We start from the raw sequence: 12,571 nt of genomic DNA, 5'->3' as shown, positions 1-12,571 counted from the left end.
GGGAAGCAGAGGTGACAGTGATGCAGACACAGAAGCAGAGGTGACAGTGATGCAGCTGGGGAAGCAGAGGTGACAGTGATGCAGACACAGAAGCAGAGGTGACAGTGATGCAGCTGGGGAAGCAGAGGTGACAGTGATGCAGACACAGAAGCAGAGGTGACAGTGATGCAGACACCGAGTCACTCCGGCTGCTCCGTCTCGCGAGCGGCACAAATTGGATTGTGCTGTGGAGTTTCCGAGGACAGCTCTGCCGTTTGAGTGGCATTTCCATATTCTGCCGAGCAACCCACATGCCCATAAAATCTGATAAGTTTTCTCGGTCATCACTTTGTGTATTTTTATGAGTCTATTAAAATGTGATTTACATTTTTCCAATTTCCCCCCCCCTTTTCCCTCCAATATGCCCAAGGGACGGGTGCATTAGATTGGAGGGAGCCCAGGACCATATGGCCAATTGGATTAGGTTCTCCTAAGTGCTCAGCAGAAAGTAATAGGGGCTTTAAACCTGGATCCCAAATTCTGGATGCCTGTCTTGTCTGAATTGCCAAACAGCTCCATTTTTAAGGGTCCTGTGCAGTGCTGAAGCCGGTGACAAGGATGCCCAGAGTCTGTCCTGGCACATGACTGGGGGCAAGGACCTCAGAACCAGTGTTAGGGCAGCACTTGAGGGATGTGGCCACCTCCAGCCCTTTCCTCCAACTCTGAAATTAATCACCAGTTAATCATTGTTCAAACTGAGTATTTTTAGTCAGAATAACACTTTCTGTTTGAGTCAACAGAAGTGTGAGTTGTGCTTCCTGTGTTTCTGCTTGCTCAGGGCAAACGCTGCAGTGTTCCCAGGACGGGACCACAAAGGAGCTGCCTGTGCTGCTGGGTGGAAATTTGCTTTCAAATTTGAGAGAATATTTGTAGAAATTCCTTTCTCTGCTATTTGCTCAGTTCTGTTAACAACGGGCTGCCAGCCGGGTTCAAGGACAGACGAGCAATGTGCTCTGAGCAGCCGCTGTAATTCTCTTTGCTCTGAAGAGACAGAGGGAGATTAATAGAAAAGGCAGCAGCAGGAGGATTTGTCAAGAAAAATAATCATTTTCAGGCCAAGGAGGTTTTGCTATCTTGATAGTGAGCAAATGGCAGGAGCAAAAGGACTCCTGAGCCTGCCCCTTGTTACTGAAAGAAGCAAATTAAGGCAATTGCTGTTGAACAGAAAACTAACATTTGGCTTTTCCCCCCCTCAGCTGCTCTCGTTGTCCCCGAGACCCTCCCAGCCTCCCTGCCCAGAGTCAGGAGCCTTTTCCAGCCCGTGTTTTCATCACAGGGCGATGGGCAGCGTTTGCTCCGAGTTGGCTGAGGCACCGCAGGGACTGTCACCTCCGGGGAGATTCTGGGGCAGGGGGACACAGGAGGGAGCAGGCAGGGACAGTGCTGGACAGTGCTCCCAGTGCATCCCAGGCAGGGATAGCAGTGACCAGACAGGGGCAGTGGACGGATGTGGGCAGGAGGTGGTGTTGCAGCACCAAATTTACCTCTTCCAGCCCCAAATATTGGCCGGAGCATCCGGCATCCTCTGGGCATTGCTGCAGGTGTGACCTGGCTCAGAGGGTGTGGGAGGATGCCCTGCAAAGGGGCAGCAAGGGGGGAAAAGGCACGGTGAAGTTTTCCTGCCCCATTCCCCCTCTCTCCATGGAAGAAGAGCCAATTTACACGGATTAACAGGCAAAACTAACCCGGGTTCAGTTTCCACCTCCCTTGGCTGAACACGGGGCTGCAGTTTGTTTGTTTTCGTTCTCCAGCAGCCTTTGTGTCCCCTGACACTTCTCTGCTTGTAAATAGTTGAGTATCACATTCCTCCTGTGGAAACTGTGGAAACCAGGGTCGACAAAAACCTGAAATCCACCTCCCCCCCCCCTTTTTGCAGCTGTGCTGCAATTTCAATTACCATATGCCTTGTTTTGCCCCCGGGGAATGGTGGTGAGATGAGGAATAGGGGAAGTGTGGCAGGTAATGGAAGACACGTTCTCATTTCTGCTCCAGCAGATAGTGCAAGTGCCCATTAAATGCTGAAATTAATTGTTTAAATTGTTCTGAGCAGCATTTACGGCGCTCTCCCCATCGCTGCAGCTGGGCATTTGGTTTCAAAAGCTTTCCCTGCATTATCTGCAGCCCAGCGTTCCAGCGGCGACGTCTCACCACAAACTAATTTGTTCTACACACATTTATTTTCTCCCTGCACAACACTTACAAAAATACGTGGCAAAAATGCAGATAATTTTTCCCCTCTTGTTTTCACGCCATTCCAGGGACAAATTGCTGCTGCACTCAGTGGCACCCCCAAGGAGGGACCCCCAAGGGTGGCAAGTCACACGTGGAGGGTTTAATAGACATGTGAATGTGGCCCTTGGGGACATGGATTACTGGTGGCCTTGGCAGTGCTGGGTTAATGGTTGGACTTGATGATCTTAGTGGTCTTTTTCAACCCAAATGATCCTGTGGTTTATCCTGTCAGACGAACCCTCCTGTCCAGGAGAGGCTCTTCCCTCATCCAGGTGTGTTACTCCAGAGCTGGTTACTCACAGTGATCCTGGGTGAGACGTGGAATCACTGATGTGCCTGTGAACATCATATGGCTGCTTAGAAATTAAAATGAATTTTGAGTTGTGTAGCATTTATCTGCGTTCCTAATTTATGTTTGAACAGGAGAGGAACTATTTTCTGTCTTGAAATTCAAGCTTAATTTTCATCTTTATTATCGTTAGAGCTTAGTGAATAATTAATTCTTTTTCTTGCAAGTGTTTTGTTGGATTTGAAGCAAAATTAATTCCACCACGGCCCTGGCTTTGTTGTCGTTGACTCTGAAGGAGGTCCCGGAGCAGCAGAGGGCCCTGCTGGGTTGTCGGTGGACCCAACACCTTCACTCTGCACATTCCATCCGTTCTGTGTCCTGTGCTGCCTCAGGATCAATTTTCTTCTCATCACTTGCTTGTTCCCACACGTTTTCCAGTGTTTCTTGCTCTCTCCAAGCCCCCTACACTGACCTGCTGTTCCCAGGGGGGTCCCCAGCCCATGGTCCCTCCCATGATCCCACCTGGCTGCAGGTGTTTTGAGGGGCATTTGCAGCTACTGAAGGGGAACTGAGGGAGCACTTGGGGGGCTCCATCTCCCACAGACATTGTTGCTGAAGGGGTTTCATTTTCACTGGCAGGAGCTGGGACCTGTTGCTGTGTGTGCAACCCTGCTGTGATTGGCATCTTAATCAATCAAAATACTCTGCCCTCCTCCTGCAGAGCCCTATTTCACTCCAGCCTGGATGTGTGTATGAGGCAAAGCCTGTGTTTTGATAAGATTATTGTTTCTACCCAGCTGATGGATTTGCTCCTGTGAAGCACAGGCCAAAGTGCTGCCGCCAGCAGTGCAGTCTCCTGTGGGCTTACTGCAAGTGGTGAACATTTGTGTGGGGTTTTGATGTCTTGGAGCTTGGATAGAAGGAGGACCCTGGATTCTGCTGCATTTAGGACGAGCTAATTCACAGCTCAGACAAATTCCAGGGAGGAGGCTCCATTATTGGGGCGAAACAGCCCGAACAGGGAAATTTTCAGCAGTATTACACTGTGTACTTAATTTTCAGCAGTATTACATGGTGTAGTTAATTTTCAGCAGTATTGTGTTGTGTACTTGACCTCCCTAACCTTACATAATTGCATCTTAAAACAGTCCTAAAGGAGCTAGTTAAGGGAAGGAGTACAGCTGGCCATATCTCAGCATTGATTTTCTGCCAGCTCGTCGTACTTTCCATAATGGGAACTCCACGGATCCCTCCCTGAGCTCCCCCTCCCTGGGACAGGGCTGCCCCCACTGCCGGGGGACAGAGGGACAGGGTGGCATGGGCAGTTTGTGTTTCCCCTGCCCCACACCTCTCAGGGGTGAGACCCCCCAACTGAGGCTGCAGCCCCCCCATCCCCCTGCACCCACCGAGAGCCAGCCCAGGGGGTGAGGGGCTGGAATCGGGCTGTCAGGGCTGGGGGGCTGCAATCGGGGTGCTGGGGTGTTGGGGTGATGGCCTGGGCTCAAATCCCACTCTTGGGGCATCGCTCCGCTCAAGGTGCTCACACACTGCAGACCTTCAGCCCTGACACCAGGAGAAGGGTTACGTGTAAACAGAAAGATTTTTCCAAGTTTTTCTAAGAGCTTTGGAGTCTTTTGAAACAACTTTATCTCTTAATTCAAAAGTCTGTTTGAATAACCCGAAATGAGATCAGTATGGAAGGGCTGGAGGATCATCTCCTAACAAAGAGCAGCGATTCCTTCCCATTCAACTCAATTATCCCCGGCTCAGTCTTGGGGAAACAGCCCGATTGCTTTCCTGCCAGCTCCTGGCTGCCGAGTTAATAACATCGCGGGCTGCGTGTGATGCTCCAGAGGATTTTGCAATTACTCCTGGAGAATTTCCCTGGAAGGGGCTGGGAGGGGCAGTGCCGGGGGCGCGTCGGGAGGTGCCTCGTTGTTGGATGTCCCCCTGCCCTTCTCCTCCGTCGGGGCTCTGCGGGGGCCCGGCAATCGCAGACCCCGTGCTGGGGGGGCTGTGCTGGCCCCGGGCGGTGCCGGGGGGGTCCGGGGGTGGGTGAGACGGGGATGAACCACGCTGGGCTGATCCCGCCCGCCCCATCGCTGCCGGAGCCGGGACGGCGCGATGAGCAGCGAACGCGGCAATCGTGCTCCCTGGCTGCGGCAGCGGGCCCTGCAGCCCCGAGCTCGGGAACTTCAGCGAACACAAACTGCACGTTCCTGGTTACGGGGTGTTTGCAGCCCTGCTGACTCTGGGGAAGGGGCAGCCCAGGCCCAGTGTCCCTCGAAGGCTCCCAGTCCCCCAGGGAAGGGATAGATATCAGGAATTCTGTCAGTTCAGCTGCCAAGATGGAAAACCTGGTGGTTGGGGGTGGTTTGAAAGCCACTTTTCAAGCAATATTAATTTCAGATCAGCCTGTGCCTATTCCTCTGCCTCAGGAGTGCCACGAGCAGGAGCTGGCTCGGAGGTGATGGAAGTGTTTGTGCCCCCTCTGCTCTGCTGCCGACCCTCCTGGGACTCCCCAGGCCCAGCCTAAGGGGAGGGGAGGGTGTCAGGCTTTAACTTCTCCCCATAGTGAATAAACGTCGTGTGCTTTTCACGACCCCTGGTCCGTTCTTATTCTCCCCTTACCCCTGGAACGTTCCCCGGCTCCTCTGACAAAGGCATTTTACAAGATGGATCAGTCCTGTCTCCTGCTGTAAAAACAGTGATCGAGGGTGGCACATGGGAACCCCCTCACCGTGGGGAACCCCCTCACCGTGGGGAACTCCCTGTGAGAACGGGGCTCCCCAGCCGCTGCCACACTGGGGAACCCTCCACAAGCCCAAGGCTGTAATCCCTCCTGAAGCACCTCGGTAACGAGAGGATTAACCAGGGATCCACCTCGTGCCAGGCGCGCTGAGCCTGAGAATTCCGGTGGGAATCCTGGTGCCCTCCCACATTTCCCTCCCGCGGAGGGATTTTGCTCCTCCTGCCCCGCATAAGGATGCTCCTCTGCTCCCAGCTGTGCTCCAGCCCTGGGTCGTGCCAAGCCCAAGCCCCTGTTAATGAGCAGCCCTCCATTTCCAGCCCTCTCTGAGCCCCGTGGGGAGATGTTGGTAGGCAGGACACTTTTGCTCAGCAATTCTGCAGGACACCTGCAAACACGTGGAGGCTCCAAAATCCAAAGGCACAGACTATCCCCAAACTAATCCTTCCTGTTTTGAACCATCACCCCTCAGGCTCAGCCCCCTGTCCCTGGTCCCCAGCAGGATGTCCCTGGACACGTCCCCAGCCGCTGCCCAAGGGCTCCCTCAGGGGGCCAAGGGATGGTCCCGCTGCTTCCAGCATCCCTTTCCCACCTCTCTCTATTCCGTCCCCTCCGCCCTGGCCCTGCAGTGGCACAACATCTTCCCACAGCCCCCGGCCCTGCCTCCAGCACAGACATTGCTTCTAATGATGTGCAAATTGGATTAGGATCCAGCGATCAATCAGGGGTTTAACACCTCGGTGAGAGGAGCTGGTGGCTCTTTGTCCAGGGGCAGGAGCTGCAGAGGAGGGAGGGAGGGAGGGCTCCAGCCTGGCCGGGCCCTGCCCGGGCGCCAGACAGGCAGGAATTGATTTGGGATTGTTTCTGTGCAGCAGGCGATCCAACAATCAGATATATTTCTCTTGCAGGTCTGAGTGCAGAGCTCTATTATTCATACTCTGGCTCTAAGTTATAGCCAGTGTCGTGTCAAATGTACCAATTCCAGCAGCTTTAATGGAGTTGGCCTCTGCACCCCTCACCAAACGGCAGCTGATATTTTCTGCCCACGTCAGTTGTATCTACGAGGGGAAAATATCGAGTGCTCCCTGTGGCTCCTGTTCCGGCACGTGGGGAGGGAGGGGAGGTTTCCTGGCCGCGGTGACGCCGCGTGTGCCGCGTGTGCCGGCGGGCACGTGGCCGGGCACGTGTGGCTCCTGGCACAGCCAGAGCCCTCCCACACGGAGCACACCGGGCCCAGGGGGCACCACGGGCACCTCTGGGTGACCAACCGGGCCGGTGGCACCCAGGGATCCTGGGCGGCCCCAGAGGGGCAGAGCCTGCCTTGCCCTTTGCCCACCTATTTGCCACCCAATGGGCAGTGCAACCTGCCACAGCTGTGTTGAGGTGACAAGAGGCAGGACTTCCCTGGGAAGGCTGGGCAGGGAGCACCCACAGCGGGATGGAGGGTGCAAGGTGGAAGATGCAGGATGCAGGATGCTGACTTCCAGCCCCCACTCACTCATCAGCCTCTCTCACCTGTGCCAGGTGCTGCAGCTGGTGCCAGTGAAACCCCTGAACGGGTGGGGGAGAAACCTTTAAATTCTGCCACTAAGAAGCCCAAGTTTTCCCCTGAGCTGCTCCTGCTGCCTCCTCTTCCTCCTGCCCCAGCCCTGGGGAAGCTGCAGTGCTGGTGAGTGTCGTGTGCTGGGTGTGGGGATGTGGGGAGGAAACACTTCCCATGGCTGGGAGCACCCTCCAGAGAGGCAGTGGAGCAGGGCTGCCCCTTGGGATGAGGGAAGCAGGGTGGGCTGTGCCCAGGGTGCTGCAGGAGCCCCTCACTGGGCTCTCCCTTCCTGCACACCCTGGACTGTGCTGTCTGGAGTGCTCCAGGCAGGCCCTGAGCAGCAGCTCCAGCACCATGAGTGGAGTCAGGGCATGTTCCCGTATTCCCTGGTGGGCGAAGGTCCTGTCCATGCTCCAATACTCCCACTGCAGCTGGGGCAGGGACCCTGTGAACATTCAGTTCATGCCCCACTCCCACTCAGAGCTCGGCCTTTGGTCCATAATTGAATCACGTGTTTTAAACAAGCTTTGATCCCTCAGAAAAGGCAGTTTTCCTGGCTGCCCCTCTCGCCACGGCTCCTGTAAACAACTGGCAATCTGCCCACCTCCTAATTTTGGTAACTAATTACCTCTCGTTATCTTGCATCAGGCCGGTAGCCAGCATGTCACTAAGTGATTAATACAACACACACAGCAGCATGAAGCTGCATCTTTCATTCAGCACCAGAGTTATCCTGTTTGCCCTCTCGTTGTTCAGCTTAATAAAATGGTGAGAAAGGCAGGAAATGCAAGGGATCCGTATTTGCTGTTGGATGAGCAGCTGGGAAGGCAAAGGCACAAAGGTCTGGGCCAGGATCTTCTGGGGGCAGGAGAACTGGCTCTGAGGAGTTTATAATCAAGATTTAATACACAGGAGCCTCTAGTGGGCTTGTAAATCCTCTGACCTCTGCATAACCAGTGCAGCCTGTGGCCTGCTGACACCCTGCAGGAGGGTTTCTGAACCTAAAGGTCTTGACCCACAAAAAGAAAAATTTCCAGAAGAAGAAGAAATTTTTCTTTATTTGCTCTCCACAGTTTTTTTCCCCACAGCTTCTCCCATGTGGCCAGGAAGGACCCACTTCCACCCTGTCCCATCGCTCAGCACGTGGCTGGTCATGGGGAGTGTGCACTGAGGCAATAAATTAAATTGGGGGGGCTTAATTTTGATGCTGCTCAAAAGAGCCTGAGCAGAGGCACCAACCTTGCTCCCAAAAGCACCAGTTTGTTACCCCGATTTGTCCCATTCCATCTGGGCCAGCCTGTGGCAGGAGCATTGCTCCGTCACCTTGGCAGGGCTGCTGGACTGTGGGTGCTGGGGATGGGTGGGCTTGGTGGGAGAAAGCACTGGGTGAGTGGTCTGGGGTGAGTGGGCAGCTGCTGGGGGCAGGTTTGGGGTGTTTGGGGCTCAGTCCCCTCCTTGCCCTGAGCTCAGCTCCCAGCTCCTCCTGCCAGCAAGGGCAGGAGAGCACTTACACTAATAAGGAATTCAGCACTGACACCTTTTAATTCCCCAAATGATTAACTTGCAGCAGATTAGAGCTGAGATGGCTATTTAATTAACAGACATGTCAAGCTTGCTTATGAGTCATTAAAAAAACCCCACCCTAATGATTGACTCGTTAGAACGGAAGAAATCAATTAGATTTTTTTTTTTTTTTATTCCTCCTCTGAAGTTTTTGGCTTCAGCTGAAAGGATGAAGAAAGGATGCTGGGATTCAGTGGAGCTTTATCTTTTACAGAGGAGGTTGCAGGAACAGCTCGAGGCAGGGATTTGCAGGGGGTTTGGGTGGCAAGGACTGAACCCTGTCCCAGGATGCAGCAGAGGACAGGAGCAGCCCCTCAGCACTGGGTTGGTTGTGGTGGAAAGTTTCCCTGTCCCCTCTTGATCCCCACATTCCCTCCTCCAGGGCCAAGTTCCAGGTGTCTCACTGCCCCTTCCCAAAGCCTCCTACCCTGAACTGCCTGTCTCTGATGGTGGCTTTCCCAGAGAGCCTGGAAGTGGGGATGGGAATGGCTGGAGTGGGATGGGGGATACAGGAGGGCTGCCCTGGAGCTGGGGGTGACTCTGGTGCTGCTGGGGGAGGAGGGTTATTGCTGACAGCAGCTGGGTTAGAGATGGATCCTGAAGGTGCCGAGTTAATGATGTATCCGGGGAAAACACAGTGGGACTTGGGCAGGAAAGGCCCGACCTGAGCAGGAATGGTCTGCTCAGGGCACGGCTGGAGGAGTTCCAGGGCAAAGAGGAATGGGCAGGGTTTGGGAGCTGCAGGTGGGAGAGCCTTGAGCTCACTGGGGTCGGGGTGGGGAGGTCCAAGGATCTCCGTGCCCCACGTCTGGGTCGGGGCGTGGGCAGTTCCTGCTCCCCAGGGAGAGCCCACGAGGGGTTAAATGCCTTTCTGACACACAATTATGAATTGCTGTCTGCAGAGTCTGACTTAATGCACAGAAACTCTGATTGCTCAAGTTGTAGATTGCCTCTTGACATTAATTACTATGTAAATCCTGCAGATGAACATTGTCAGATGATGAGTGGCAAGGCTCACTCCAGCCCATCTCCCAGCAGCGCCGTGGTTGCAGGAGTTGCCATAGCGATTTTTTCCTCTTGGAAAAAAATAATAATAAAATAAACCCCAAACAAACCAGCACATCCTTGTGCTCCTGCGAGACACTGGTGCTCTCCCTGCTGATCCCAAGGCCTTGGGTGGACCCCACTGGGGCAGGAGCTGGAGTTGCATTTTGACCTGTTGGTGGGTTTAACACTCTTTAAGTGCTTGTCTGGCTCATCAAAGTGCTTCATGTCTATAACAGGCCTAGATGACCACGATGGGGAGATGATCCTGCACCACACAGGAGCTGCCTGGCTCCTGCTCCCTCACTTTTGGTCACTCTGTGCCTCCCTCGTGCCACTGGGCACAGTCCCTGAGGGCAGTGTGGTGCTTTCGGGGGAGCAGAGCTGCAGCTGCCCCTCTGGGTCTGCTTGAGGAGGAGATTTAATGTTATCTCAGCCTCTGAAGCCAAACACTGAAAAGGAAAAAACCCTCGTTTTTCACTCGAGATTAAAGATGCATGAGCGGAATCGAGCGGGGCTGCTCACCACGGAGTCAGGGGCTTTGAAGGTGAGCTGAAAGCTCACTACATACATACATTGATAAACTGCCTCAGCTCTTGGTCAGGAGAGCACAGGCAGCCACCTTCAAACCCCACTGTCTGGAGGTGCTTTGGACTGGCCCCCCAGCCCTGTCCTGGCTCAGGTCAGTCCTGGCACTGCCAGGGGGGTGATGGTGCCCCGAGATACCACCGGGGCTGGATCTGATCCAAGACATCCCTGCCAGGGCCCTGCAGTGCCCTCCTGCAGGTCATCCAGCTCCTGGTGGCTGAAATGGGGGTCCCCCAAGCCCCCAGACCTCCCCAAATACCACTCCTCTCCCAGCACTGAGGCCCAGGATCAGCCCCGGTTCCCCAGGGACAGACGTGGGGCTGGGTGGGCTCCACAGCCCCCCTCACCCCCATGGCCCCTGAGGGAAGTTGCACAACAGAGGTTGTTTATCGCCTTTGAAAGGCAAGAATATGTTTCTCATCCATGTCACACTTCTAAAAACACCAGACGTGTTGCCCCCGTGCACTAATGAGGGCTGAGGAGCAACGTCTGTATCATAATGGATGAGAAACAAGTGCCTCTGCACCCCGGAGAAGGTGATTGTGTTACTGGCAAACGACATTAGAAAATGCCTTGTGACACAAAGTGACACCAATGCCAGGGAGCCTCCAGGGCCCCTGCTCCTGTCACCCTGATTAAATCAGTGGTGTCCTCCCATCCCGGTGATGTTCGTGCTGGGATGTGGGATCCGGGAGCGGATCAGGGGGTGGTTTTGCTCCAGTTCCCGGCAGGGCAGAGGCACTGCCAGACCTGCATCCCACAGGGATGCTCCGCAGGGAATTCCCGCTCAGTCTGTGGGATCTTCCCTCAACAAAAGGTAATTTGCAGGGTGGAATGAAAACGTGCCAAACCCCATGTTTTTGACTCTGTGTTTCTCACTTCCAGAAGCCCCAGCCCACGGGAATTCACTGGAGTTCTTGGCTGGAAGACCCCTGCCTGGAGCTGGAGCCACCACTGCCCTCCCTGCAGACAGAGCTGCTGCCCAGGGCTCCTGCCTCCCCTCACCAGGTAATTATGCTCTACCGGGATCTGCAAAATTCATGGCTATAAATTTCCCCACGAGAAGAAGGTGCTGTAACTCATGACGAGCCAAATGCCAAAATGCCACTGAGAAAAGGCCAGAAAGAGCTTTAATTGCCCCAATGAATCAGTGTCATCCCAGGTTTCCAAGACATCACCACTTCACCCCCTGCACACCAGGTCCATTGGCAGCCACAGCTTCTCTGGGCAACCTGTGCCAGGGCCTCCCCACCCTCACAGGGGAGAATTTGTTCCCAATATTTAAACCTACTCTCCTTCAGTTTAAAGCCATGTTCCAGGTGAGGTCCATCCTCAGTTTAGGTCCATCTTGTTGAGGGGTCCAAGCACAGCAGTTGGCACTGGCACAGCTCCTGTTACCCTCACCCACGGCCTGGGGTCCCGTGGGCTCCCAGAGCCCGGCGGTCAGTGTAGTTAACAACCTTTTTAAAAATTAACTCCCTGGGAAACTTGTTATTCCAGGATTCCAGCCATTAAGGGCTTGTTAATATTTATGAAATAATTAATGGATGCACCTCTGTTCTTTAATAACTCATGTAAAGTTGTGCTGGGGAAGGCGGTACCAGAGCAGCTCAGAGCAGGAGGGGCCCTTAATTATGTATTAAACACACACAGATTTATTACACAAAGTTGTGAAAAAATAAAGGCATTTAATTTAAGAAATAACGAGGCAAGTTCTGCTAGCTGGAGGCCTATGTTAACGAGCTAACTGGCTGTAGAGCTCTGCTCCAAGGAAAAGCATTTACAGGGAGGTCTGTAAATGGGGAGATTCGGTGCTCACCACGGTGGGTGTTGGGAAGGGCAGGCACACACACAAACATACACACACACAAAGCTTTTCTGGGAGCTTTCCCACTTACAGCTCCTCTCCATCAGCACAAGATGCTCCTTTGCTCCAGGGACCCCCGTGGAGCTGCCCCCAGGGTGGGCTGGGGGTCTCTGGGGCAGGGCTGGAGGCAGCAGCACACACACAGACTCCTGCCCAAACAATGATCTATATTTTCAATTTTCCAAAAGATTATGTTTTCATCTTAAAAGATGTTGTCTCCTGCTTTTTGACCTGAATAAAGTGAAAGATAATAGAATCCAGATGAAATATATATCTACATTAATCTTACACAGGGAGAGCTTTGTGCAGCTTCCAGGTGCTGTGGCAGGAGCAGATCCAGTTGCAATCAGATGCTCATCTGGGTCTGAGCGATTCCCACTCTGATTTAACGGGATTAAGCCCTGCTGGGGGATGCAGCCAGTCCTGGGGTGGGAGGCACAGCTGCCTCCAGGGAGGGGGTGGAAGAGCTCAGAGGTGCATTTTCCCCAGGACAGGGCTGTGGGGGGAGGTGTATGACCCTGTGTTACGGCCAAAGGTGACACTTGGGGGTGTGATGGAACCTCTGCTCCAGGCTGGGGCCTGTGGATGCTGCTGGCTGGGCAGGGTGGTGCTGTGCTGGGCAGGATGGTGCTGTGCTGGGCAGGATGCTGCTGTGCT

The 12,571-nt window shown here is 54.0% G+C and overlaps 1 protein-coding gene across 1 annotated transcript in view; it reads left to right on the top strand.

Moving 5' to 3' along the window:
- CSF3R (colony stimulating factor 3 receptor) overlaps positions 1 to 12,571 on the top strand; it is a 58,306-nt gene that overhangs the window by 34,808 nt on the left and 10,927 nt on the right. Inside the window, exon 2 of the mRNA XM_017828353.1 lies at positions 10,933 to 11,055. The gene's annotated coding sequence lies outside the window, so the exon portion shown is untranslated. The remainder of the gene's footprint in view (positions 1 to 10,932; positions 11,056 to 12,571) is intronic.

Source organism: Lepidothrix coronata, unplaced genomic scaffold, assembly GCF_001604755.1.
Source record: "Lepidothrix coronata isolate B3197 unplaced genomic scaffold, Lepidothrix_coronata-1.0 Scaffold147, whole genome shotgun sequence".
Lineage (NCBI taxonomy): Eukaryota > Metazoa > Chordata > Aves > Passeriformes > Pipridae > Lepidothrix > Lepidothrix coronata.
This window is presented reverse-complemented; position numbering and strand designations above follow the sequence as displayed.